This window comes from Hevea brasiliensis, chromosome 11, assembly GCF_030052815.1.
Source record: "Hevea brasiliensis isolate MT/VB/25A 57/8 chromosome 11, ASM3005281v1, whole genome shotgun sequence".
In the NCBI taxonomy this organism is placed as follows: Eukaryota; Viridiplantae; Streptophyta; class Magnoliopsida; order Malpighiales; family Euphorbiaceae; genus Hevea; species Hevea brasiliensis.
Window position 1 is genome coordinate 42,153,645 of NC_079503.1, and position 27,770 is coordinate 42,181,414.

The following is a 27,770-nucleotide window of genomic DNA, read 5'->3' on the forward strand; positions in this document are numbered from 1 at the left end:
TTAAATTAAATCAAACATTGAAACCTCTCATTAAGGTAACAAAATTAATATTTACATTCATGGGTTCATAAAAAATTTAGTAGTGCAAAACTTTATAAATACATAAAATCTCAAGATAACCTTATAATAATTTGTATTTCATTACGATCCAAAAATATATTACAAAAGAGTTGGTACAACTGCTCAAAGTAAATTTCATACATACAATTATAGAATTACATCAAAATCTAAAGTACAAGGGTATACCTATGATATACCCGAAGATAGTCTCACTATGCCTTTTAGTGATCTTGCTCAGCTGCTTTATATTTTCTTTCACCTGCGATAGCATACAAAGCTATCACTGAGTGGTGAACTCAGTAGTGCACAAACTAATAATTTAAAACTTAATATAAGTTATGCTTGATAATTCATAACAAATAAAAATTTAAAATTTCTAAATTCTTCAAAATTCATAACATTCAGAAATCAATATTTTCATTTATGCAAATTATTCATTTGAATAACATTTTGATCAAATAGTAACTATTTATCTACATTTCTTTTAAATCCCGAAACAATACAAAAATATTTTGAATCACTGACAAATTATTTATTTCAACCACAATTTATCAAACTATGCATAATTTAAAGGGCGTTGCCAACAATTCACACAGTTGAACCCATGACCTAAAATTCAAATAGATGCCGTATTGTACACCACGACATTTCACACTCTCCCAATAACCGAGGCTAAAAGGGAGAAACAAAGACTAGCTAATATTTATGAGTGGTAACACCCCTCACCCGTCTACAGTGTAGCCAAGCAAAGTGTGTTACACGGAGTGCCGGAGCACCTGATCTTATATGATTTCATTACAGTTCTTGATTTATTTATTCAAAAACTTTATTTAAGGTTTAGACTATTTTTACTTTTATCAAAATTTAACTAATTTGGAAATTTCAAAAATTTTAACGATAATCCGACAAAGTGTCGGCTGTAATTTGGACAAACAGTTCTTCTGAACCTGCCAAAGACAATTCCTAACATATTCAAATTCATAGCTCAATTTATCTCAATAATATCTCATTAGTTACTCAAAATTTCTTAAACTCAATCTCATTCAGAATCATTATGGTTATACAATCAATTCAGACATCAGAATTCTTACATTTCATTAACGTATATAATTTTCCAATTAAGTAAATAAATTTGTCAAGTACAGGATATACAAATGAAACTACAATATACTTAGAATAAACAAAATACATAATATGTATAATTATGAGCCCTATCTACATGCATTGCTAAGGAGGTGACAATCTTGAACTCTTCTGACACTTCTGCAGATCTAGACTCCAAAAATCTCAGTTGACAGTCTACTGGTTTTACCTTCAGTACCTGTGAGAGGAAGCAATTCCATCACGCTAAGCATTTCTGCTTAGTGGTGCAATAGTATAACAAGAGATAATATATACAAATAAAGAAAGAAATAACTCATAATTCGGATATTCAGGAATCAATTATTCTAACTGTATTGTATTTTAAGTCTCTAAGGTTCTGCAAATTGTATCTTTGTTATGTTTCTGTTGCTAATCTCTTTTACTCATTTCATTCAATGCTTAATTTAATTATACTGAAATTTTCGTATACTTAACTTAACTTAACTGCCTGAATTGAATAATGTTTTAATTGACTGCCCATGTAGCCTATACACTGACCAGACTAGATAAACGGATATACTAGCACTGGGTACCTAGTACCTCGGGCCGTCACACCATCGGTCACAAAGTATCTCCTGGTGTGCAAATAGTGTGGCTAAAAAGCCATATAATCAATCAAGCATTAAGCCGAGTAGAATAACACAATCTGTATAGCCATAGGCTATTAAAATCATAGTACGGCATTATAAGCCATAAGACACAATATGATGTAAAGTCATTTACAGAACAGTTGTCAAAATCCTATTGGCATACCAACCTATCCAAACTAGTCAACTAGGCAAATTAGGGCATATTACAATGTTACATATTTAATTCTTTATTCATAGGGTTTATACATCTTTATGCCTTTCACTGGTCAATAAAATTATTGACTTTTTTATACATCATGGATAGGTTGATTCTAGCATCAACATGTCACAATTTACAATTCAATATGTTGTCAATATAATGCAATTTACCCTTTTTACAAGTTGGCATTCATTGCCAAATCACTTCAAGCATCATTTTATGTAATTACCAATTTGCAATTTTAGTGTGCTAGATTGGTCTAGCTTAAAGTCCTATTTTTCTTGGTTTTTAGCTTCTGGTCAAAGAAGAAAAATTGTAGCTCTATGTCTTATTGCACTCGGGGCAAAATTTCAGGTCATTATGAGTTGTATAGACCAAGATATGGTCAATTTACTAAAGCTGGACAGATTGCACCTTTGGTGCAAAATTTTGTCAATTTCTCAATTTTTGTGTGCTAGATTTGTCTAGCTTAAAGTCCTATTTCTCTTGGTACTATTTCCTTCAATTCATTTCATTAGTCAACCTATAATGTTGACCCTTGATGCACTCTACGTGAGTCAATTCTAATGTTACCAATATGTCACATTTTATAGCCCTTTAGTGTTGGTATATGTTACCAATTTCATTTCCAAGTGTATTGCATTTTATTGCAATTTACCGGATTTCGGTGTACTATTTTGACTTAGCCGAACGACCTAGTTCCCTCAGTTTTTGGGTTCCAGTCCAAACTACAAACTTGTAGGTCTATGTCTTATTGCATGCGGGGCAAAATTTCAGGTCATTCTGAGTTGTGTAGGCCAAGATATGGTCAATTTACCAATGCTGGATAGATTGCACCTTTAGTGCAAAATTTGGTCAATTTTAGGTCACTTTTGGTTCGGCAGTTTTTGTACCCGAACTTGTGCAAGCCATTTGACTTGGTTCTAGCAATTTCTAGGCTTTGGTGTCTTCATAAGAATTGTAGATCTATGTCTAAACTAACCATGGTAAAAATTTCAGGTCAATTGGACCTGTTTTGAGTGAGTTATGGTCATCCCAAGGACTACTGTTCATATAGTCAAAAATCTAGGTTGCAAGGTTGCTATTCCGGATTTGGTCATTTTTAAAGTCAGTTTCTAGGCAGAATTTTGGCAAAATTTCTACATGAAAGTTGGCCTATTTGGTGTCTAGTTTCACCCCCCATTGGTCTCATACCAATTGGGTTCACAGTTTGGCACTTATGGCCTAATTTAGGTACTGCCTTCAATACACAACCTACACAAAGCACATGCACTTCTAATTTGATATTCCTTCTCCTCCTCATTACTTCAATATTCAATCAATAACACTTCCATATATATATTGTACACAATTCCAGCAACAATTTTGGGCAGAATATTCAAGTGCTCAATGCACACAATTCACCATTAAGTTCAACATTCACTTCCACCAAAATTCAACATATCTCAATGTCAATATTACTCATATACTTCAACATAATCATACTTCAATATCACTTACACATACTGCCCATAATTTAATACTAGCGAATTTCATTAATAAACTACATATTCACACACAAATTCATGATTCAATAGGCTGCCAAACATGGCATTTTACCAAAGCATCAAGACCCATATTCAAACCCTTAATTCAAGCACTAACATGCACATCATTGGATATTAACTTACTACCACTTCCATTTAAGTTAATCAACCTTAATTTCCATCATTTAGAGGTAAGAAAAACTCAACTACAATAATCTTTCATGGCTGTCCAAAATTGAATATATCAATAACTCATCGAATCCTTCAAATTTCTTTACCATCCAACTCATCTCAACCTTAATACAAACTTTAATGAAGCAAGGGATGAAAAACTAGCACTAACCTTTTTTTGAGCTTCACCAAAACTTCATCAAATCCTCTTCTTTTTGCTTCCAACATACTGCCCAAGGTGTGTGTGCAAGCTTTAATAAAGGAACTAAGTAGAAATGGTGGCTTGATCATGCACCCATGGAGGTTGCATATGGGGCATCCATGGTGATTTCCATGGTGAACTTCATTTCTCTTGGCTGGTTATTTCTCAAGGTGGAAGATGATGGTTCTGCTATCCCAAAGGAATATTTAAGTGTCCCAAATTAAGAGTTAGTGGAGCACTAACTTGGATTTTAATGTTAATTATTCAAAGTTTCATATATTGGATTTTATCCCCCATTTCTTTCACTATTCTTATAATGTATCACAATTTAATTTTTCATGACATTCTCTAAGTGTAATATCATTTATTTTAAATGGACATTGAGGTCAAAAGGCAACTCTAGGTGTCAAATGACCAAAATATCCCACTTCGGGTTATATTCTCGATTTTTCGGTAATACCGATTTTTGTCTATTTCTCGATTTTTCATTTTTTCTTTGTACTAATTTATTAATTTTTCTTTAATAATTCTAGTGTCAATTATATTTCAATAGACCTTTACTTACGTCCTGGAATTAAATTCTGAGGGTTCCCCGGGGTCTTGGGGTCGGCAACAGCCTTCCCAGTGCAGTTACCCATCGCTACGGTGTCGGCTCGTTTAACTTAGCTTCATTTTCTCTCTTTCATTTGTCTTTGATTTTTTTTGCATTTTCTTCTTATTTATTTCATCATTATATGTCTATTCATTATCACTGAAGTGTGGCTCCAGACATTATAACTTTCCGGGACAGACATTAGTTGTCGAAACAGTAGAATGTACGGACTACGAAAATGAGGATGTTACATGAGTACTCATTCAAACTCTTCCCCAACTTGCAAGCCAGAAAGGAAGGAACTCACCCCATCTAGTGGAGGAGATATCTCACTAGACAAGCTAATGAGAATTCACAACAAATTTTGCCATTTCAATTGTGGTTTCAAATCATATTCAAAATAATTTATATTTACAAAGTATTTACAAATCATCAACATATTTAATCATCATGAATTCATGCTCAAGTTTGCCAACACATCAAATTTAAAATTTACAATCCTCAAAACCATGCAATAAATCCTTAAATGCATAAGAAAATTTACATTTAATTTATACAATTTCATTCAACAAAATAAAATCCTCAACACAACAAAATTATAAATCATAAAATAAACTTGTTCAAATCAATTTAGAAGTGAAAAGTAACAAAATAGTTAGTTGTGCACAAACCTTATACGAGTCGCCTCTTGGTCTTGACTCGATGTCTCGGATTCCTTCCCGGTATTCTTTTCTACTGAAACACACAGTTTCATAGTGTTTTAGTATCACCATTTATCATAACTCCAAAAATAAATTCAAATCTATTTATACCTAGCTTTAATATGCTAAACTTGACGTTCTTTAAAATTTGTATTTCGGGGTTACTATTTATGAAACTATTCAAGTCAATTTGTTGACTTTCTAAGGCTTAATAGGTATGGGAATTCCAACTTCACCCAAATACCACATTTTGGTTACTAAATTTGTTGGTTTTGGTTGTTTTCTCAAATTCTAAGTCTTTTAGGGAAATTTACAAATTTTCAGTTTTGGTGTCTTAAGTTGCACTGTTCCATTGGTCATTTTTCTGCTAGAATTTGGCAAAACTTTCTTCATAGAAAATGTTCCCTATTGTCTTAAATTTATTCTTCTTTTTAAATCACTCCATTTGGAGTTTTATAGCTCAAGTTATAGCCATTTGAATCATGGCTGTCGGATTGGACTTAACCCAGATTTTCTGGGCAAATTCTAGTTTTGGCAGTTTTAGGTTACCAACTTTGGGTGGCCAAATCACTTGGTTAATGGCATAATTTGGGTTTGTGTTCTTCAGGAAAGTTTTCGGTCTATATCTCAACTATCCACTGGTAAAATTTCAGGTCATTTAAACCTGCCTAGCCCACGTTATGGCCAAATGAACAAACACTGTTCATTTGGTCATTTTTGTACAGGTCAGACCGAGAAAATCCAGATTTGGTCAATTTGTTTACTAGGTTTGGGTTACTTTTTGGGCATGATTCCTAAAAACAAATTGTGTCATTTTGTGTCTATTTTCATTCCCAATTGGTCTCATACCAATTAGACTTGTAAATTTTCAGTTTTGGTCCCTCAAAGGGACCTTGGTCCTGCTGCTGCAGCATGACTACATTCAATCTGAATTTAATCTCAATTCCAACACTTTCAACACGCTTCATTTGGTCACAAATGACCATTTCTCACCTCAAACTAGGTCAAACACATCATTTCAAAAGTTCTCACATTTTTGCCTCTAAATCCTAGGTGTCCAAAACCCTAACTTACTAAATTGTTGCATTTAACCAATTCAATACCTATATCCATGCTTCTTCAACCCATTCAAGAGCACATACACTTTTAAGTCCATCAAATTCATGCATACACACATCAAAACCCTAGTTGACCGAAATTAAGGTTTGGTCTCTCAAAATTATTTTTATTTCATTTCTTTAGTTTCTAAGTTAATTTAAGTAGCGAAGCATGCATTTAAGTAGAAAATTGAAAGTTAAAATACTAACCTTAAGTGAAGTCTTTGATCTTCAATTTTTCCTCCAATTTCTCACTTTTTCTTTCCTCAAATCTTCCTTTCTAGGGTAATTTAGAAGTTTTCTAGGGTTCAAGGTTAAAATTTATGAGAGAAATTCAAGTTATTCGAGCTTGAATAACTCATCAATGGTGGAAAGCTATGGAGTTTAGAGAGAGAGGGATATGGGGCGGCAACCTTGCAAGAAGAAGATGGTGATTTTTTTTTTTTTTTTACTTTTTGTATATTTATCAAAGCTTTTTAACTTAGTCAAATTTTCCATTAATTTAAAATTTAAGTATGATGTCACCATGATGATGTTATAATCCTTTATTAAATTTGTTTTCTTTTCCTTTATTTTTCTTTAGTTCTTTAATTTAATTCCCGATTTCGAAATTTTCTTTTCTCCAATTTTCTTTGATAGTTAGGTCAGGAGTCAGCTCTAGGGGTGAATTGACTAAATTGCCCCTCGCTGGTTCAACCCGGTTTGCAAATAATTCAATATTTCTTCTGGCTCTCTGACCTAATTATTTGACTGGCTTAACAATTCTTTTTTGTGATTTTCTCTTTTCCACTGTGTTCGCAATAGTATTAAGGACCACAGCGTCACATTTTACGATTCGAAATTTGAGTTTAAATCGAGTTCGCAGTCATTTCCCGAGAAAGTCACCTATCGCTGTGACTCTCGGCTCATTTAACCTTTTATGTTATGTTTTTCTTACTTTTACTTTTCCATCTGGTAATCACTATTTATTTTCAATCAGGCCTTTTCTAGGTGTTTTAAACACAGTTCTAATCCTCTTAATTGTCCGAACCGATACCGGTCATCGGAATAGTAACATAGACCAGCCTATGCAAATAGGGGTGTTACAATACTACTAACTCAAATACCCAACCAATTCTTCAAATTTCTTTGCCATTCAACTCATCTCAAGATTAATACAAAGTTTTATTAAGTGAGGAAGGGAAAACTAGCACTAACCTCAACTTGAGCTTGACAAATCCTTGGAATTTCCTCTCCTTTTTGCTGCCTATAGACTGCCCATGGTGTGTAGACCGAGTTTAATGAAGAAATTTGTCAAAGATCATAGCTTGATCATGGAGGAATGGGAGCTTTACATGGTGCGGCCATGGAGGAAAATGGTAGCTTAAATTTCGGCAAAGAGAAGATGTGAGGAAGAAGAAAATGAAAGTAGATGGGAATTGTCTTCTAATGGGTATTTATAGCCCCACTAATCCTTAATTAAACATTATAATAATTTAAGGTTCCATAATTGCAATAATGCCCTTACATTTCTTCAAATTACATTTCATATTTAATTTTTTTTTCCATGAAATTTCAATATTTAAGACTACTCATTTTTAATGAACATTTAGATCAAAAGTCAAGTCTAGGTGTCAAATGACCAAAATGCCCCTCTTCAGGTTGTATTTTGAATTTTTTGATAATACCGATTAAATTCCGAATTCGTCAGTTTCTTAAATTTTCATTTTCCTCTGTACCGATTAACTAAATTTTCTTTGACATTTTCAATGCCAATTATACCTCAGTAGACCTTTAATTAGATCCTGAAAATTATTTCTTGGGATTCCTCGCAGTCCTGGGGTAGTCAACTGTCTTCGCTGTGACTTCCCGGTGCGGTCACTCATCGCTATGATTCCGGCTCGTTTAACCTAATTATATTTTCTCTCCTTTATTTTTCTTAATTTTTCTTGTATTTTCTTATCATTTATTCCATCATTTTATGTCCCCTCATTATCATTTAAGTGTAGTTCCAAACATCCTAACTGTCTAGACAAATATCAGTCATCAAACAGTAGAACGTACGGACTACCTAAGGTGAGGGTGTTACATATCTTCCTAATGTTTTAAGTTTTCAACAGTTCAAGAATCACCTAATTTAGAGGCCTATAAAATGAGTTATAGCTAAATTACCGACTAGTATTCATGGATGCATTATCCTAAGAATTCTAGGTTTCTAAATTTCCAATTCAAGCTTGCACTCAACATTCAAGCACTTTACACCCATAATTTGTAACACCCCTATATTAAGCAGTCTATGCATTATATTGTTTTGGCAGTCGGTGTCTGTCCGAATAGCTAAGATGTCTAGAACTACACTTAAATGATAGTGAGGAGATATAAAATGATAAAATACATGATAAGAAAATACAAGAAAAATTAAGGAAAAATAAAAGAGATGAAATGCAATTAGGTTAAATAAGCTGGAACTGTAGCGATGGGTGACTGCACTGGGAAGTTACTGCGTAGACAGTTGACAACCCCAGGACCATGGGGAACCCCGAGAAATAATTTTCAGGACATAATTTAAAGTCTATTAAGGCCTATATGACATTAAAAATGTCAAAGAAAATTCAGTGAATCAGTACAAACGAAAACGAAAATTTAAAAAATCAACGAATTCAGAATTAAATCGGTATTACCGAAAAATTTGAAATACAACCCGAAGAGGGGCATTTTGGTCATTTGATACCTAGAGTTGACTTTTGACCTAAATGTCCATTAAAAATAAGTGGTATTAAATTTTGAAAGTCACATGAAAAATGAAATTAGATATGAAATTACACATAATGCAAATAGAGAAAAATGAGGGTGTATGTGATACCCCTTACCCGTCTACAGTATAGCCGAATAAGATATGTCATATAGTATATCAGAACACCGTATTTTATTTCAATCATTTTTATGTTCTTCCTTAATTTATTTTTTTCATAGTTATGAAGTGCATTTGTTAAATTTATCTCATTTGAGTCATTTATTGAAATTATAAATTTATTTGAGGTTCCGAAAATTTTATAGAAAATCTGGCAGAGTACCGGTTAAAAATTGAGAAAACAGTTCTTCGAAACCTATGAAAAACACTTCCAATACGTTTTCAATCATTCCCAAACTCCATTATATCAACAAAGTCTCAATATTTTTCAACAATACTTCTATTTCTCATTCATTCATTTCACATGATAATCATACACAAATCATAAATAAATACTCAATTTTTCATTTATAAATGCAAATTCCAACTATTTACATTAATACCAAAATATAGTACATGAGTCTTAATTAAACATGAGAAAATAAAAGTTTAATTATAAAATACCAAAATGGGACCTAATGTCCTACCAATGCACTGAAGTTTGTGAGGTGACACAGACACTATACAGAACTGTGGACGGCCTCACTCAGTCTGTGGTCTACTGGGCTCTCTGTCAGTCTCTCCTGAACCTACGCATGGTAAAAAAGCAACGCGCTAAGTAATAATGCTTAGTGGTGCCAATAATAAAATAAAAAGAACTAAAAAGGAAATAAATATGCAGTGAATGTATTGATGTCTCATGCAGATAAATTTTCGATAATTATTTGTAGTCTTATTTATTTGGTACTTGTTATATTCATTATTTCATTCAATTTATCAATTTTCATTTTTCTTTTGGTTGCCCAAGTAACCTATACTGGATGACTGGACTGGATAAATGGGTAAACTGGCACTGGGTATCAAGTACCTCGTGCCGTCACACCATCGGTCACATATGTATCTCCTGATGTGCAACAGAACAGCTGGTAAGCTGTAATAAATATTAGGCACAAGGCCAAGTATCACCATAATTTCAGAATGGCTAAAAGCCATAAAATTACAGAATGACATAATGCCATATGCAGTACTGCTAACTGAACCCTATTGGCATGCTAAACCAATCTTACTAGGTGTACTAGGTCATGTGACACTTTTAAATTGCACAATTCTTGAAATTTAAGTTTAATTGTTACTATTCATTTCATTAGTTAACTAAAATGTTAACTTTTTCATAGACAATAGGTACATTGGTTCTAATATCCCCAACATACCACATTTTGCATTCTAAAATTGTAAGTATTAGTTGCCAATACCATTTCAAAGCTTAGTGTTAGTTATTCACAATTTTTAGATTTTAAGCACTAAGTTTACTATTCTATTGGTCATTTGTACAGTAGGAATTTGGAAAAATTGTCTGCATGAAAGTTGTTTCTTATTGTGTCTAGTTACATTTCTTTTTTTGAATCACTCCATTTAGAGTTTTGCAGCTCAAGTTATGGCCTAAACACCATAACTGGCCGGATTGCAATTTTTCAGATTTTCTGGGCAGAACCAATTCTGCCCTTTTTGTACACTGACTGCAGGTCAGTTTTTGAACATATTATGGTCAAAATTTGGGTTTTTTTCTTCATGAAAGTTGTAGGGTTATGCCTCAGCTTTCTGTTGGTAAAATGTTAGGTCAATTGGACCTTTCTACACTGAGTTATGACCAAATGAATGAATACTGTTCATTTGGTCATTTTGCCCAGGTAGAATGTAAGTCACCCGGATTAGGGTAATTTTTAGGTCAACTTGATTTGGTTTTCTGGGCAAGGTTTCTTCACCAAAGTTGTGCCATTATGTGTTTAGTTTTATGTCCAATTGGCCTTTCACCAATTGAACCTATACAACTCCATTTATAGCTATCCAAACCTATTAGACTCAAAATCAGTCCTGTCACCAAGGGCAGCATGCCTAAGCTCAACTCCAACATCCTTACTCACTTCAATTCCTCCTCACACACATTTAAATGGTCACTAATTGACCATTACAATGTTAACATACCATTACATGAGCAAACCCTAATGTTGTTCAAGTGTCCACATTTTCAAGGTTCATTCATGCATCACACTTGCATTACACTTGCACCTACATGTTCAATCACTCATCTCATGCCAAGGGCAGCTCCTAACCACTTTGCTTCAAGAAATTTCATCAAACCCTAACCATACCTAAGCTGCCAAAATTATAGGGGTGAATATACGTAAATTTTATTTTGTTTTTCTTACAATTTCCACTTATCTCATGTTAATAAACATGAATTAAACAAGAAAGGGAGGAGAGTGGTCACTAACCTTGTTGGAGCTACTCCCAAGCTTGCCAAAACCTTTCTTTTTCCTCTTCTTTTTGCTTCCTAGTGATGATTTATGGTGTGAGAATCAAATTTAGTGAAGAGCTTGAGTGGGTTTATGGTGAGATTAGGTGGGGTGTGAAGCTTGGTTAAGCCTTTAATGGAGGAATGGGTTAAGGGAGGGAGATGGTTGGTTTGGGTGAGGAAGGAGCAGATGGCTTTTTGATTTTTTTTATATCATTTATGCTCTTTTTATTAGTTAATTTAAGTGTTGATTAAATGTGATTGGTGGGATTTTTTTAAATGACCTCATGGTGATGTCATAATTGACATTTTATCTCATTTTCTTTTCTTTTCTTCTCTACTCATTTTCAATTTAATTTTTAGCAATATTTATTCATATTTTATGTCATAATAATTATTTACTTAACTGGACAAGCCGGCCAAAAATCATCTCTGAAGACGAAATTACCAAAATGCCCTCCGTTTGACTTAACAGACCAAAATTGTCTGTATCGATTGAAAAAATTTTCTAAGTATTTTCTTGGCATTCTATTGCCATAGAAACCTCAATGATTATTCTCTGGAGTCCCAAAAATTATTTTATGAATTTTTTCCTGGGTCTAGAGCTCCTAGTTACGAGAACCGCAACTTCCCACTGGGTTACCCATCGCTAGGGCATCGGCTCATTTAACTTGTATTTTATTTCTAAAATTTTTCCTAAATTTTTCTTATTAATATTTGAGTTAATTATGGTTCCTCACTTTAGTTTAAATATTTTTCTAGATGTTCTAACAGTCCGAACCGACACTGGTCACCAGAACAGTAGAATGTATGGAATTGCTACAATGAGGGTGTTACAACTCTTCCCCTGTAATTTAAATTTCGTCCTCGAAATTTACTTGATGCAAACAGTTGAGGAAACTATTGCCTTATTGTCTCTTCACTTTCCCAAGTTATCTCCTCGGTGTTGTGGTGCCTCCAAAGAACATTCACCAGTGGAATCTACTTATTCCTTAACTCTTTCACTTCCCGAGCCAAGATCCGTATGGGTTCTTCTTCATATGTCAAATCCAGTTATACTTCAATTTTTCACATGGAGATGACATGTGAAGGATCTGAGCGGTATCTTCTTAGCATAGATACGTGGAACACATTATGGATCTTATCCAGCTCTTGTGGTAAAACTAGCCTATAGGCCACTAGACCCACACGTTCAATGACTTCATATGGGCCAATAAACCTAGGGCTTAACTTACCTTTTCTTCCAAACCTTAGTACCTTCTTCCATGGTGAAACCTTGAGGAGCACTTTGTCTCCAACTTCATATTCTATTTCTTTTCTCTTCAGGTCGGCGTAGAATTTTTATCTGTCTGAGGCAACCTTCAGATTGGCTTTGAATAGCTTTACCTTCTCCTCAGTCTGTTTCACTAGGTCTGGCCCTACCAGTTTATCTTCACTCAATTCAGTCCAGTACACTAGAGTTCTACATTTCCTTCCACACAGTGCTTCATACGGGGCCATTTCGATGCTAGCTTGGTAGCTATTGTTATATGCAAATTCTGCCAGTGGGAGGTATCTATCCCAACTTCCCTAAAACTCAATGACACAACTCCTCAGCATATCCTCAAGGACCTGATATATATTTCATGTTATTATTATCATTTCAGTTCAATATTTGTATTAGTTCAATTAGTTTAAATTGTTTACCTGGATTACTCTTTCTGATTGCCCATCCATCTGAGGATGGAAAGCTGTGCTGAAGTGGAGTTGTGTACCCAAGGATTCATGCAACTTCTTCCAAAATCTCGATGTAAACCTTGGATCTCGATCAGATATGATGGAGAGTGGAATTCCATGCAGTCTAACTATCTTACTAATATACAATTCTGCTAACTTCTCCAGTGAGTAGTTAGTCCTAACTGTCAGAAAGTGTGCTGACTTCGTCAATCTATCTACTATCACCCATACTGCATCATGCTTCTTCTATGTGAGAAGTAGACCACTTACAAAATCCATAGTGACCCGATCCCATTTCCATTCAGGTATGCATATGGGCGGTAGCAAACCCGATGGAACTTGATGTTCTGCCTTGACTTGCTAACATGTCAAGCATTTAGTCACATAGTCAGCTATGTCCTTCTTCATACTAGGCCACCAATAATGAAGCTTCAAGTCATGATATATTTTTGTACTTCCTGGGTGCATAGAATAAATACTGATGTGTGCCTCTTTCAGAATATTAGCTTTCAATTCCCCATCATCTAGTACACATACTCTTCCTTTATAGTACAGACACCCATCTGCTTTCACCTCATAGTCAGTTGCTTTCCCTTCTGACATTTTACTCACAGTAGTCATTAACTTCTCATCTACCTTCTGTCCATCTAAAATCTGTTGTAGCAGGTTTGGCCTCACTTGCAACTCAGCCAAAATAGCTGCATCTCGAGCCAAAGATAGATGGGCATTCAATGATCTCAAAGCTGTGATGGATTTTCTGCTCAAAGATTCAGCAACTACATTTGCCTTCCCAGGATGGTAATCAATCACACAATCATAGTCCTTCAGGAACTCAATCCATTGCCTCTGTCTAAGGCTGAGCTCCTTATGGGTTGGCAAGTATTTTAGAATTTTGTGGTCTGTGTAAATGTAGCACTTTTCACCATACAAGTAATGCCTCCATGTCTTCAGTACGAAGATAATTGCTGCAAGTTCTAGATCATGGGTAGGGTAGTTCTGTTCATGTGGCCTTAGCTGCCAAGAAGCATAAGCGACCACCTTCCCTTCTTGCATCAATACACACCCTAACCCATTATGAGAGGCATCACTGTAGACCACAAAGTTCTTTCCCGACACTGGCTGTGTTAACACTGGTGCCTCTGTCAACATAGCCTTTAACTTCTCAAAACTGGCATGACACTTGTCATTCCAGTCAAATCTAACATTCTTGCGTAACAACTTGGTCATCGGAGCAGCTATTAAAAAAAATCCCTTAACAAATCTTCTATAATACCCAACTAGCCCCAAGTAACTTCTGACCTCAGTTGTATTTCTGGGAGGCTTCCATTCCATCACTGCTTCTATTTTCTTGGGATCCACCCTAATCCCATCAGCTGACACTATGTGTCCAAGGAATGCAATTTTATTCAACCAGAAGTCACACTTGGACAACTTAGCATATAACTTCTTTTCTCTCAGGGTTTGCAGGACAATTCTCAAATGTTCATCATGTTCTTCCCTGGTCTTGGAATACACCAAAATATCATCAATAAAGACCACTACGAATCGATCTAGGTATGGATGAAAGATTCGGTTCATAAGATCCATGAATGCTACTGGTGCATTTATTAGGCCAAAGGGCATCGCTAGAAACTCATAATGCCCATACCGGGTCCTGAATGCAGTCTTTGGCACATCTGCATCCTTCACCCTCAACTAATGATACCCTGATTTGAGATCAATTTTGGAAAATACTCCTGTTCCCTTCAATTGATCAAATAGAATGATCATCAATTCTAGGCAACAAATATTTGTTCTTCACTGTCACTTTATTCAACTGCCGGTAATCAATGCATAACCTCAAAGTCCCATCTTTCTTTTTCACAAATAGCACTGGAGCTCCCCATGGTGACACACTGGGGTGTATGAACCCCTTATCCAGTAACTCCTGCAACTGGATTTTCAGCTCCTTTAACTCAGTAGGTGCCATCCTATAAGGAGCAATAGAGATTGGTGCTGTACCCGACAATATCTCAATAGCAAATTTGACTTCCCTTTCTGGTGACAAGCTAGACATTTCTTCAAGGAACACATCTGGGAAGTCTCTTACTGTGGGTATGTCACACAGATCTGGCTTAGCCTGCCTAGTGTCCACCACATGCGCTAGGTAAGCTTCATAGCCTTTTTTTTATCAGTTTTCTTGCAACTGTGGCTGAGATGACATTGGACAAGAAATCTGTCCTTTTCCCTACAACTGTAATCTCATTACCCTCAGGAGTTTTCAAGGAAATTCTCTTCAATTTACAATCAACCATTGCCTAATGACGTGACAACCAGTCCATTCCCAAAATCACGTCAAACTCATGAAAAGGCAACTCAATTAGGTCTGCCAAGAATTCATTCCCCTGAATCCTTAACGGATAACCTTTGTACACTTTGTTCACCACTACACTATGGCCCAATGGATTAGTGACCAGAATGTCTGAAGGAATGGAAGCATGAAAAACACAAGTTTAGATCATTGAATTCAAATATTTTTTATCTAGGGTCACATGCATCATGCAAGATCCATTTTTATCTATTTGATTTCAATGATAAACAGCATATTAAAACTCTTTTAATATATTTTTGGATCTACATTTGCCATTTAAGATTTTAGAATTAACAGATTAATTCTTTAGAGCCCTAGATTAGATCAAGAACAAGTGCACTAACCTTTTTGATGCACTACAGTGTGTTTGGCACCTTTGGGATACATCTAGGACACCAAATGTTGTCCCTCTAGCTTATCCACACCAAGATCACCAATGGCAGCCCCTTGAACAACTTCTAAAGCTTTTCCAATCAATTAGAAAATCAAGTTTTGCCTTTTGAGAGATTACAGATGTAAACAGGATACTAGAAACAATTTCTAGTATTTTTAATTCAAGAGATTGTTAGCGAATCTCTTTGAATTGATGAGAGATAAAGAAGATGAGAAGGGAGAGGACACCAAGGTGGCGGCACAAAAAGAAAACCAGCAGCTTATTATTTTTTTCTTTTCATCCTTTCCCTTATATAGCTAGGTCACCAATTAAAACCCTTGCCACATGTCACCTTCTGATTGGCTCTAGGTTTAATTGACCTAATCACATTGTGCCAAGTATCAAACTTATATTTAATCTTGACTTTAATCATCTTATATGATTAAAAGACATAAGGCAAGCTTATGTGTAGTGCCATGTGTCACCATCTCATGGTGCCACATGTCACCCTGTGAAATGACCAAAATACCCCTCTGTCTTAATTTTGAGTTCTCAACCCAAAATAATTATTTCTCTTCTTCTAACCAATTTATATCAAATATATAAATTAATTAATTAATCTCTATTAATTAATTTATCATTAATTAAATTCATATTTAAACACTTTAAATATAAATTTAACTTATACTATACATCCAATAACCTAGATTTAGTTTCAAGCCATGCTAGGGACTTTGTAATCTAATTGCAAATCAAACCTATTTAATTAATCAATTAAACTCTTTTATTAATTAATTAAATCATTTTTAATATGATAATTACTTGTGTATGTGTGTGACTTACTAGGCTCATCACTAATTGGCAATGAGACATGATATCAACTCTTAATATCATCAGAGCTCTTTCTTACCATAAATGATTTCTCTAAATCATTTTATGCACCTCATAGACTATGGTTAACACCTAGCATAGCATGCTATAGCCACCCAATTAGTAATAAGATTTACCTTAAATGAACCTATAATCATATGTTACCATGCACTAGATTCTCTCTGTTACAAAATCCCAATTCGAGTTGGAGTCATGGTTTATGTCAAACCCCATTTACTATGAATATTATGTTCTCTTTTAATTCCAGTACTTGATTAAAAAGATTTTCTCATCAAAAACTCTTTTCTTATTAAATCTATCTGTCCTGGCCAGGAACTTGAAACATCAAGAATAATTAAATGAACATAGGATTTTATCCCTATTTACTTAGGGCAACAGATTCTATCTTAATCAATACCTACCTCCATATTTAACTAGTAGGAGCCAACACATGCCCATATACCCATACATAGTACAAGTATAAAAGTAGTATCAAACTCAAACCACCTATATGCAAGATAACTGTGCTATCTCAGGTGTAAAGATTATATACACTGATATGATTTATGACAATACATTGACAAGAGTAAACTCCATGTGCTTGTCATAAATGTCACTGGTTTGGCCTACTTATCATGTATAAGTGCCTATTATGTTTGTTCTATGGCATGAGACTCACCATTCCATCTTATTTACATCTCATATAAATAACTTGGGAACAAATATGCATACAATCTTTCTAGATAAGTCATGTCCTTATTGTGAAGTATCCTCGATTATGAACCTATTTATGATACTTTGTGCTTGAAATACTATCACTCATATTCTTAACAACTTAAGAAAAGAATTTCTAACAAAATATCAATGGACCTTTTCTATTACACATCAATATATTATGTAAACGAAAAAGTGAAAATGCCTTTATTTATAAAACATGTACAAGATACATACTAAATGATATGCTCTAGGGCATACTACTAACAATCTCCCACTAGCATGAGAGCCATTCATTACAACATCTTAAACCCATCTTCTCAAGATGTCGGTCTAACTAAGCTTGTGATAAAGGCTTAGTGAATGGATCAGTTGGATTTTTCAGCTGATGCTATTTTCTGCATGGCTGTATCGCCTTGCCCAACTATCTCTCTGATAATGTGGTAGCGCCTTTCTATGTGTTTGGATTTCTAGTGAGACCGGGGTTCCTTATATCCAAATAACTTCTTTTGCAGCATCTAATACAATAATATACTCGGCCTTTGTAGTGAAATCAGTAGTCGTACTCTGTTTGGAACTCTTCCAACTAACTGCTCTTCCATTACAAATGAACACAAACCTAGAAGTAGACTTTCTATCATCGATATCTGATTGGAAATCAGAATCAGTATAACTATCCAATTGCAAGTCTCCACCTCCATAAATCAAGAATAAATCCTTAGTTCTTCTCAAGTACTAAAGGATATTCTTGACAGCTATCCAGTGTTCCAAACCTGGATTGGATTGATACCTGCTAGTCAAACTAACAGCATATGTGATATCCAGCCTAGTACACAACATTGCATACATCAAACTTCCAATAGTCGAAGCATATGGAATCCTGGCCATTTTATCTCTTTCTTCAGGTTTCTTTGGAGACATCTCTTTAGAAAGGTGGATACCATGTCTCACTGGTAACAATTCTTTCTTGGACTTAAGCATGTTAAACCTCTTTAACACCTTTTCCAAGTATAGACTTTGGGATAAACTAATTATTCTTTTCGCTTTATCTCTATAGACGTGAATCCCAAGAATATAGGTTGCCTCCCCTAAGTTTTTCATAGAGAATGTATTTGACAACCATACCTTTACAGTTGTCAACATCCTTGTGTCATTACCCATCAATAAAATGTCATCCACATATAAAATAAGGAAAGTGATCACACTGTCACTAACCTTCTTATATACATATGGCTCATCCTTATTTTTAATAAAACCAAATGATTTAATGGCTTCATTAAAACGGATATTCCAACTCTTCGAAGCTTGTTTCAACCCATAAATGGATCGCTTTAGCTTGCATACCTTGGAACCATCTTGGAATTCAAAACCCCTAGGTTGTTCCATGAAAATGTTTTCTTCAATGTATCCATTGAGAAAAGCTGTTTTGACATCCATTTGCCAAATCTCATAATCATAGTATGCAGTTATTGCTAATAGAATCCTAATGATTTAAGCATGGCAATAGGCGAGAAAGTCTCCTCATAGTCGATTCCTTGCCTTTGGTGAAACCCTTTCGCTACTAGCCTTACCTTATAGGTCTCTACCTTTTCATCAGAACCAATTTTCTTCTTGAAAACTCATTTGTTCCCTATAGGTACAATACCTTCAGGTGGGTCAACAAGATTCCAAACTTGATTCTTATACATGGAATCAATTTCGGATTTCATAGCATCAATCCATTTTGAAAAGTCTATATCTGATATAGCTTCTTCATAGGTAAGTTGATCATCTCCATGATCTACTTCTTCATGAGTAGACAACTCTTGTTCTTCTTCATGAAGGAAACCATATCTCACTAGTGGGTGAGATACCCTGGTTGTTATACGAGGAGCAGCTGTAGATATTTTATCAATAGGTGTAGGTTGACTAGATGGATCTATATCCATCTGATCTGTTAGTTGGTCAGAATTCTCTAATTCTAACTCTATTTGCCTTCCTCTGCCTCCTTCTTGAGCAAACTGTTGTTTAAGATATGTGGCATCTCTACTTATCACAACCTTTTATGATGTAGGGAAATAAAAATAAAAATAATATCCAAAACTATCTTTTGGATATCCAACAAATCGGCCCTTTTCGGATCTGGTTTCCAGTTTATCAGTATTCAGCTTTTTGATATAAGCTGGATAATCCCAAATCTTAACATGCTTAAGACTTGGTTTTCTTCCATGCCATATCACATAAGGTGTGAAAGATACAAATTTTGATGGAATCCTATTCAGAATATACAAAGCTGATTCTAATGCAAATCCCCTAAAGGAGATTGGCATATCAGTATAGCTCATCATACTACGTACCATATCCAATAGGGTACGATTTCTCCTTTCAGATACACCATTCTACTGTGGTGTTCCTGGTGGAGTCAGTTGGGAAACAATGCCATGCTCTCTCAAGTATTTATCAAATTCAGTACTCAAGTATTCACCTCCATGATCTTATCGAAGAGCTTTAATACCTTTTCCTGTTTGATTTTCTACTTCAAATTTAAATTCTTTGAAGTTTTCAAAGGATTCATGTATGTATTTCATCAAATACAAATACCCAAACCTTGATTTATCATCAGTAAAGGTAATAAAATAATGAAAACCACCTCTAGCCATTTCCTTAAATGGACCACATACATCACTATGTATTAGCTCCAAAATATTTTCAGCTCTTAGCCCTTGTCCTATAAAGGGTGATATAGTCATTTTGCCCTGAAGATAGGATTCACAGGTTGGAGTAGGTTCAGAACCCAATGACGATAGAATCCCTATTTTCTCCAGTTTTGTAACTCTATCTTCTGCAACATGACCTAACCTTAAGTGCCAAATATATTTTGAACTTAAGTTGATTTTCACCATGGCATTGCATTCATTTAGATCACTTGCATTCATTTTGTGTTTGTCATTATTATCCAAATAATAAAGACCATCATTCATATAACCGAAAGCAACATATTTATTTCTAAAATAAATATTGTAAACATCATATGTGAACTGAAATTCATAGCCATTTCTAGTCAAACTAGATATAGAAATGATGTTCTTAAAAGCATCAGGTACATATAAAATATTATCCAAACATAAAACATGTCCAGACATGTAAAAAGATTTAGATCCTATGGCTAAAGCTTCAATAGTTGAGCCATCACCAATCTGGAGTCTAACATCTCGAGAACGCAAGCTGCTACTATTTGCTAGTTCCTGCATATCATAAGAAATGTGAGAACTGGCACCAGTATCTAAAACCCAAGCTGTAGATAAACTATGAGTATCATCAGAATCTAAATAACAAGATATGGACATACCTTCCTAAGGTGTATCCTTTTTGTCCATTAGAGAAGCAAGATACTCTGGGCAGTTCCATTTCCAGTGCCCATCCTTCTGGCAGTGGAAACACTTTCCTTTGCCTCCATCAGCTTTAGTCTTCCCTTTCTATTTAGCTATTTTCTTGGAAGGACCAGGAATCTGAGGTTTCTTTTTCTTATTGCCCTTCTTCTTGTTGAACTTTCCAGCAAAAGAAGATGCAATCAAAGCTACCTCTTTTCCTTTATTGCCCGGCATATTCTTTTGGGCAATAACTAGCATGTTGAGTAAACTAGCCAAGCTGCATTCCTATTTATTCATATGAAAATTTGTCACAAAATTCCCAAAAGACTCAGGAAGGGACTGAAGGATCAAATCCGTCTGCAGTTGGAAATCCTTGTTAAAGTCAAGGTGTTCCAGCTGCTCAATCAGCTGAATCACCTTGTGGACATGATCCCCAATATTCTGTCCCTCAGACATCCTCCTATGGAACAGCTGTCTAGATATCTCATACCTAGCATTCCTGCTATGCTCACCATACAACTCTTGTAGGTGAAGGAGGATCTCACTCGCACTCTGCATGTTTTTATGCTGTTTCTATAACTCATTACTCATAGAAGCAAGCATGTAACACTTAGCTCTCATATCATGCTCCTTCCACTTGTCCAAAGTTTCATGTTCCTCTTGAGTGGCCTCTGGAGGTAAGGGACCAGGAACATTTGAATCTAGAACATATCCTGTATGTTCAAAGTTCAGGACAAGTTTCAAATTTCTTAGCCAATTAGATAGATTAGGTCCTGTCAACCTATTTTGATCAAGTATGCTTGCAAAGATATTGGATGGTGGTGGTTGTTCTGTGCTCATTGTTTATCATAAAATTAACTGCAGAAAATAACCATATTAATTAGTAAATATATCATGTATTTAGCTAAAATGATTATGGTCTTTTAATCAAATTGGTCCTCCCACTAACTTAGCGAATCCTACACTTCCAAAGTAGAAAACGGAAATCCTAGTTGGATAGATTTCTAGTGGGTGATTGAATTCTTATAATTCTATTGATCATCCTTAGGTATATCCATTATTGGAATTACACTAAATTATATGTAACACCCCTCACCCGACTACAGTGTAGCTGAGCAAAGCATGCTACATTCAGTGCCAGAGCACTGTAACTTATCTTACTTTATTTCTTTAAAATTTTTGTTCTCGTTATATTTAATATCGATTATTTTTTGAAGGAGAAACTAATGGAGTTTTTCCTATTTTATTTTCGTTTGACGTGTTTTACTATTCACCTGTTTGAAAATTTACCCATATTTTCTAAGTATAATCTCATCCACGCTCATATCATCATTTGAAAAATCATTATGTAATTCAAATCTATACTCATTTGTACAAATTCATTCATGCTCCATTCTTATAGCAAAATTCTCAAATTTGCATTAATTTACATGATTTGCAATAATTACATAAATCCTTAATTTACATGATATACAAATTAATTACAATTTGCTAATTTACATTACAATATAAGAAATAAATAACATACACAAAAATGCTTAATGTGAGCCATATCTACATGCATTGCTTAGGAGGTGACAACCTTAAATGCTCTACAGATCAGAACTCCAAAATCTCTGTTTAGTATTCGCTGGGCTTTAACTTCAGTACCTACGCGAGGAAACAAATCCATCGCGCTAAGCATTGCTGCTTAGTTGTGTAATAATATAACAAGGAAATAATGTATACAAATAAAAATAATTAGAGCATATTTTCTACACTCAGGAATTTTACTGGGTTCATATGAAATTTGCCATACAGTATATTTTTCGTTATTTATGTTGCTCTCTAGAATCTCTTCTGTCGTAAGTTTACAATAATCACTTATATAATGTACAAATAAATATAAAATTTATACTTATACTTATATTCTTATGAAAGTCACATTTATATTGTTATTTAAGTTATAATTTTTCTACTAGTCTTTTTATCACTTCCTTGATACTTTCTAAGTAGTTTACAATCATTTCATAATATTTAAAATTTTTAGAACTAATTTAGTTTACTTCAAAAATTCTTCTCATTTATTTACTTTCTAGCATTTTTAATTGCTAATATTTGTAACTTATTTTAATAAATTAGACTACCCAAGTAACCTACGACAGGCTGACTAAACTGGATAACGGGTTGTTGGCACTAGACACCGCGGTGCCTCAAGCCGTCATATCATGGGACGCAGAATGTCAACCACGAATGTAGTCAGTATGGCTAAAATGCCATGATATCACATAATCGGGCATTAAGCCATGAGTGCAAGCATAAAGCGATGAATGCGGGCATAAAGCCTGAATACGGGAATAATGCCGTGAATACAGGCATAAAGCCTTTCGCAGTACTGCTAAAATAATACCCTATTGGCATGCCAATTTATCCAATCTGACACATATGTCTAGGCAATACAAGGGCATATAATATCATTAAATATTAATATATTATATTTTATGACTTCATTATTTCATGATAAATTCCATAATTTATACATTCATCATAATATTCATACATTCCTTACATCATTCATATTGATCACAATTCACATTCATTTGATCTACCATTCAAATTCAAAACATCTTTCCTCTCTCTCTTGATAGGAATCTAAATCCCAAATGACACTTTTATCACATTTATTCATTCAACAATCTATTTATGTAAGGTACATTTCATACTTCAAGTTGTATTGCTAATATATTATGAACTCCATTGGTGTTGGGAGTATAAGTCTCAACTATAAAATTTTTAGTATTCATTAAGTTATTCAAATTCACCAATTACAATATATATTTATACATTACTCATAATGACTTCTTTAATTTCTTTTATTATTTCTTATGTCTTTAAGGTTACTACTTAAACATTACTATTCACTTAAATTATTGACTTTTCATATATAATAGGTGTGTTAATTCCAATTGCACTAACATCCCATATTTTTGGTTCTAAATTTGTTGGCATTGATTGCAATTCAAAGCCTTCTAAAAGTATTTCCAAATTTTCAGTTTTTATATCCTATATTTACTGTTCATTGGTCTATGCTAAAGTAAGAATTTGGCTAATCTTTCTTCATGAAAGTTATTCCTTTATGTATCTAGTTTAATTTTCTTTTTTGAATAATTCCATTTGGAGCTTTGTAGCTCAAGTTATGGTCAAATAACCATAACTGGTTCATTTCCTAGTTCTGGTTCCTTAGCTAGGCAGATTTTGTAGTTACATTTTACAAATTTTATTGACCAAGTTGTAGTCACATTTAGGTCTAGTGCTCTTCATAGAATTTATTTCCCTATGTCTTATGGTCACTCAAAATTTTTAATCACAAATTTTCAAGTTTTGTAAAACTTATTATACCAATTTAATTGGCCTAGACTCCAGTACCCTGTGTCTTCAGGTTCCAGATTCAGGTCAGTGACTACGAGTGGATTTTTAGGGTTCTTACATTCATAATTTGAGGAAGGTTTCTAAAACAAAGTTAGATCCCTCTGTCTTAAGATTCTGAAAAGGTATGGCTCATCATAAATGGAGTTTTCTAGTGGAAGATATGCTATAAACACTAATCCGGGGTCAGATGAAATTGGGTAAATTTCCAGGTTTAGATGTACTAAGTTCTTTTAAGCATTTGACCTAATTCCTTTGGGATCTGGGTTTTGGTCAAAATACATATATTGTAGACCTATGTCTTATAAAAATTTTTCCATTGGTTTCATTTCATTTAAATTTTTATAGACTAAGTTATAGCTATTTTGCCAAAACTGGTCGGGTAGTCTATGTCCAAAAAATTCTGGGCAGAATGGTTCAGGTCAGTTTGGTGTCCTAATTTTAGTCAACAATTTCATTAGGTTAGAAGCATTTCTAGGCTTAGTGTTCTCAATGAAAGTTGTAGTACTATGTCTAAGCTTTCCAATGATAAAATTCAGGTCATTTGGTCCTATCTAAAGAGAGTTATGGCCAAAGGAACATGTGCTGTTCATTTGGTTATTTTTCTGGGTTCAGTGTTTGGATATCCAAATTGGACCAACAAATTGGTCAACTTATGGATAGAATTTGGTCAGGGTTTCTCCATGAAAAATGGGGCATTTTGAGTCTAGTTTCACCTCCAATTGATCTCATACCAATTGGAGTCACAGAACTTCAGTTATAGGTTAAAAAATACCCTAGACTCATAGGTCCGAATTTCCTGCATAAGAGAAGCACTCCCAATTTTCAATTCCACCCAACTTCCAAACTTCAATTCACATTTATAGCACTTCTAATAGTCAATAATCAACCTCAACATCATCAAATTCAAGTCATAGCACAAAATTCCATATTTTAGCAAACCCTAAATCAACTTGCATAAATTTTAAATTCCAAGAGAATTTCTAGCACTAACCTTATTCTTCTAGCTCCAAGCAACCTTCAATCAACCCAACACTTGATTCACCTCTTTGGGGCTGCCAACCAGATTTTCGTTTCACTTTTCTTCCCACTTTCCTTGGGTTTTATGGTTGGCTATGGAGGTTTATCAAGGCTGCCAACTATTTTTGTGAAGGAAGGTAATGATTTGGAAGCTTGAAATGGTGTTTTAATGATAGGAAAATGAAAGAATTTGAGAGGAAATGGAGAAGAGAGGGTTGGACGGGAGAATGCTGGAGAAGAAGATGGATTTTTCATTTTTTTTTGACTCATTTATCTCCTTTTTACTTGTTCATTAAATGGTTATCTCATGGTGATTGGTGGAGAGCTTTTAATTGCCTCATGCTTACTCAAGCATGATGTAATTATTAAACTTTTCTTTCATTTTTCTTTTTTTTTTTTCATTTTTACTCATTTTTAATTAAATTTTTAGCGATATTTATTCACATTTTATGTCATAATAATTATTTACTTAACTAGACAAGTCGGCCAAAATCATCTCTGAAGACGAAATGACCAAAATACCATTTGTTTAGCTTATCGAGCCAAAATCATCTATACCAATCTAAAAATTTTTCTAAGCCTTTTCTTGGTATTCTAATGCCATAGAAACCTCAATGACTCTTCTCTGGAGTCCCAAAAATTATTTCATGAATTTTCTCCCTGGTCTAGGGCTTCTAACTGCGAGGACCGCAACTTCTCACTAGGTTACCCATCGCTAGGGCCCTGGCTCATTTAACTTGGTTGTATTTTATTTCTAAAATTTTTTCTTAATTTTTCTTGCACTTATTTGAGTTATTTATGACTTCTCACTCTAGTCTAAATATTTTTCCAAACGTTCTAGCTATCCAGACCGACACCGGTCACCGGAACAGTAGAATGTGTAGAATTGCTACAGTGAGGGTGTTACACTATAAGTGAGCAACTCCTTGCCCATCACATCTTATGTGAGGTTCAATCCTTTACCTAGCCCCTAATACTCAAAAATCTCAGGTACATATATTATTGACTTATCTTGCATTAGTAAAGTTGATCCCATTGAGCCAATAATTATGCAAATAATTTTAATGTCCTCAAGTACATTCAATATTGGCCACCAAACCATTTACATATTTACAACATCTCATGCTTAACAATTATTCTTAAGAAAATCTCTTAAATTAATTGCATCCTATGTAAGTATTTAAAATTTATTAAAATAATTGCCTCAATAGAGGGCCCATGTTATAATTACTTTAATTATACCATTTCCAACTTAATCATTTGTTTGGAAGATTTTGTTGTCGTTCTAATTACTATTATGGTCTCACTTTGCACATTATACATTTAGCATGCATATATCATATACTTGCATACATTCCCATACATTTCATGCATTTATGGAAAAACAGTAAATATGGTACGATCATGGACTTTCTAAGGGATTCAATTCTGAGCCACCAAGAATTGAATCAGGGCATTCCTAGGTGCATTTCATTCATTCATATTACAAGAGTTGCTAAAGGATTACATAATCAACACTTGATATTGAATTCCTCCCACTGGTCCCACCAATGCTCTTGACCTCCTTGATCTTCTTGCAATCCAATTACATAGTAATCCTTGGCATACGAAGGCGAATTTACAAGAACTAAATAAATGAAATTACAACCCAAAAAATATTACAACCTTTATAATACATGCCCAAAATAAATTAAAATAAATTAATTAATTTTACAACCCAAAGAAACATGAAAGAAAGAAATCCAATCACATTGGTCTTTTATAGTCCATGATCATCCATCATGCATATCACTATTTAACAATTAAATAAAAATAGATACTTAAATTAAATTGAATATCTCATATTCAACTTAAAAATTTAGATTTGAATATGATTCAAACAAATTTAAAAATTTAGATTTGAATCACATTCAAACAAATTTAAAAATTCAGATTTGAATCACATTCAAGTAAATTTAAAAATTCAGATTTGAATCTCATTCAACTAAATTTAAAAAATTCAGATTTGAATCTCATTCAACCAAATTTAAAAATTCAAATTTGAATCTCATTCAAACAATTTTAAAAATTCAGATTTGAATCTCTTTCAAACAATTTTAAAAATTTAGATTTGAATCTCATTCAAACAAATTTAATTGTGTGATTATAATTCTAATTAAACAATTTAATTAGACATAAAATGGACCTTAGATTATACAACAATTGCACATCCACAACCTTGCGCACCATAGGCACAGCCAAGCATGCCGCCATCTTTGCTTTGTAACTAGCAATGAATCAACCATCTCATGATCAAATCACACAATTAAATCATATAATCAACAATCTAAACGGCAAATACAGTGACGCTGATACCAATTGAAGGAACTAAAGCATGAAAAACACAAGTTTAGATCATTGAATTTAAAAATTTTTCATCTAGGGTCACATGCATCATGCAAGATTCATTTTTATCTATTTCATTTCAATGATAAACAGCATATTAAAACAGCATTTTGGATCTACATTTGCCATTTAAGATTTTAGAAT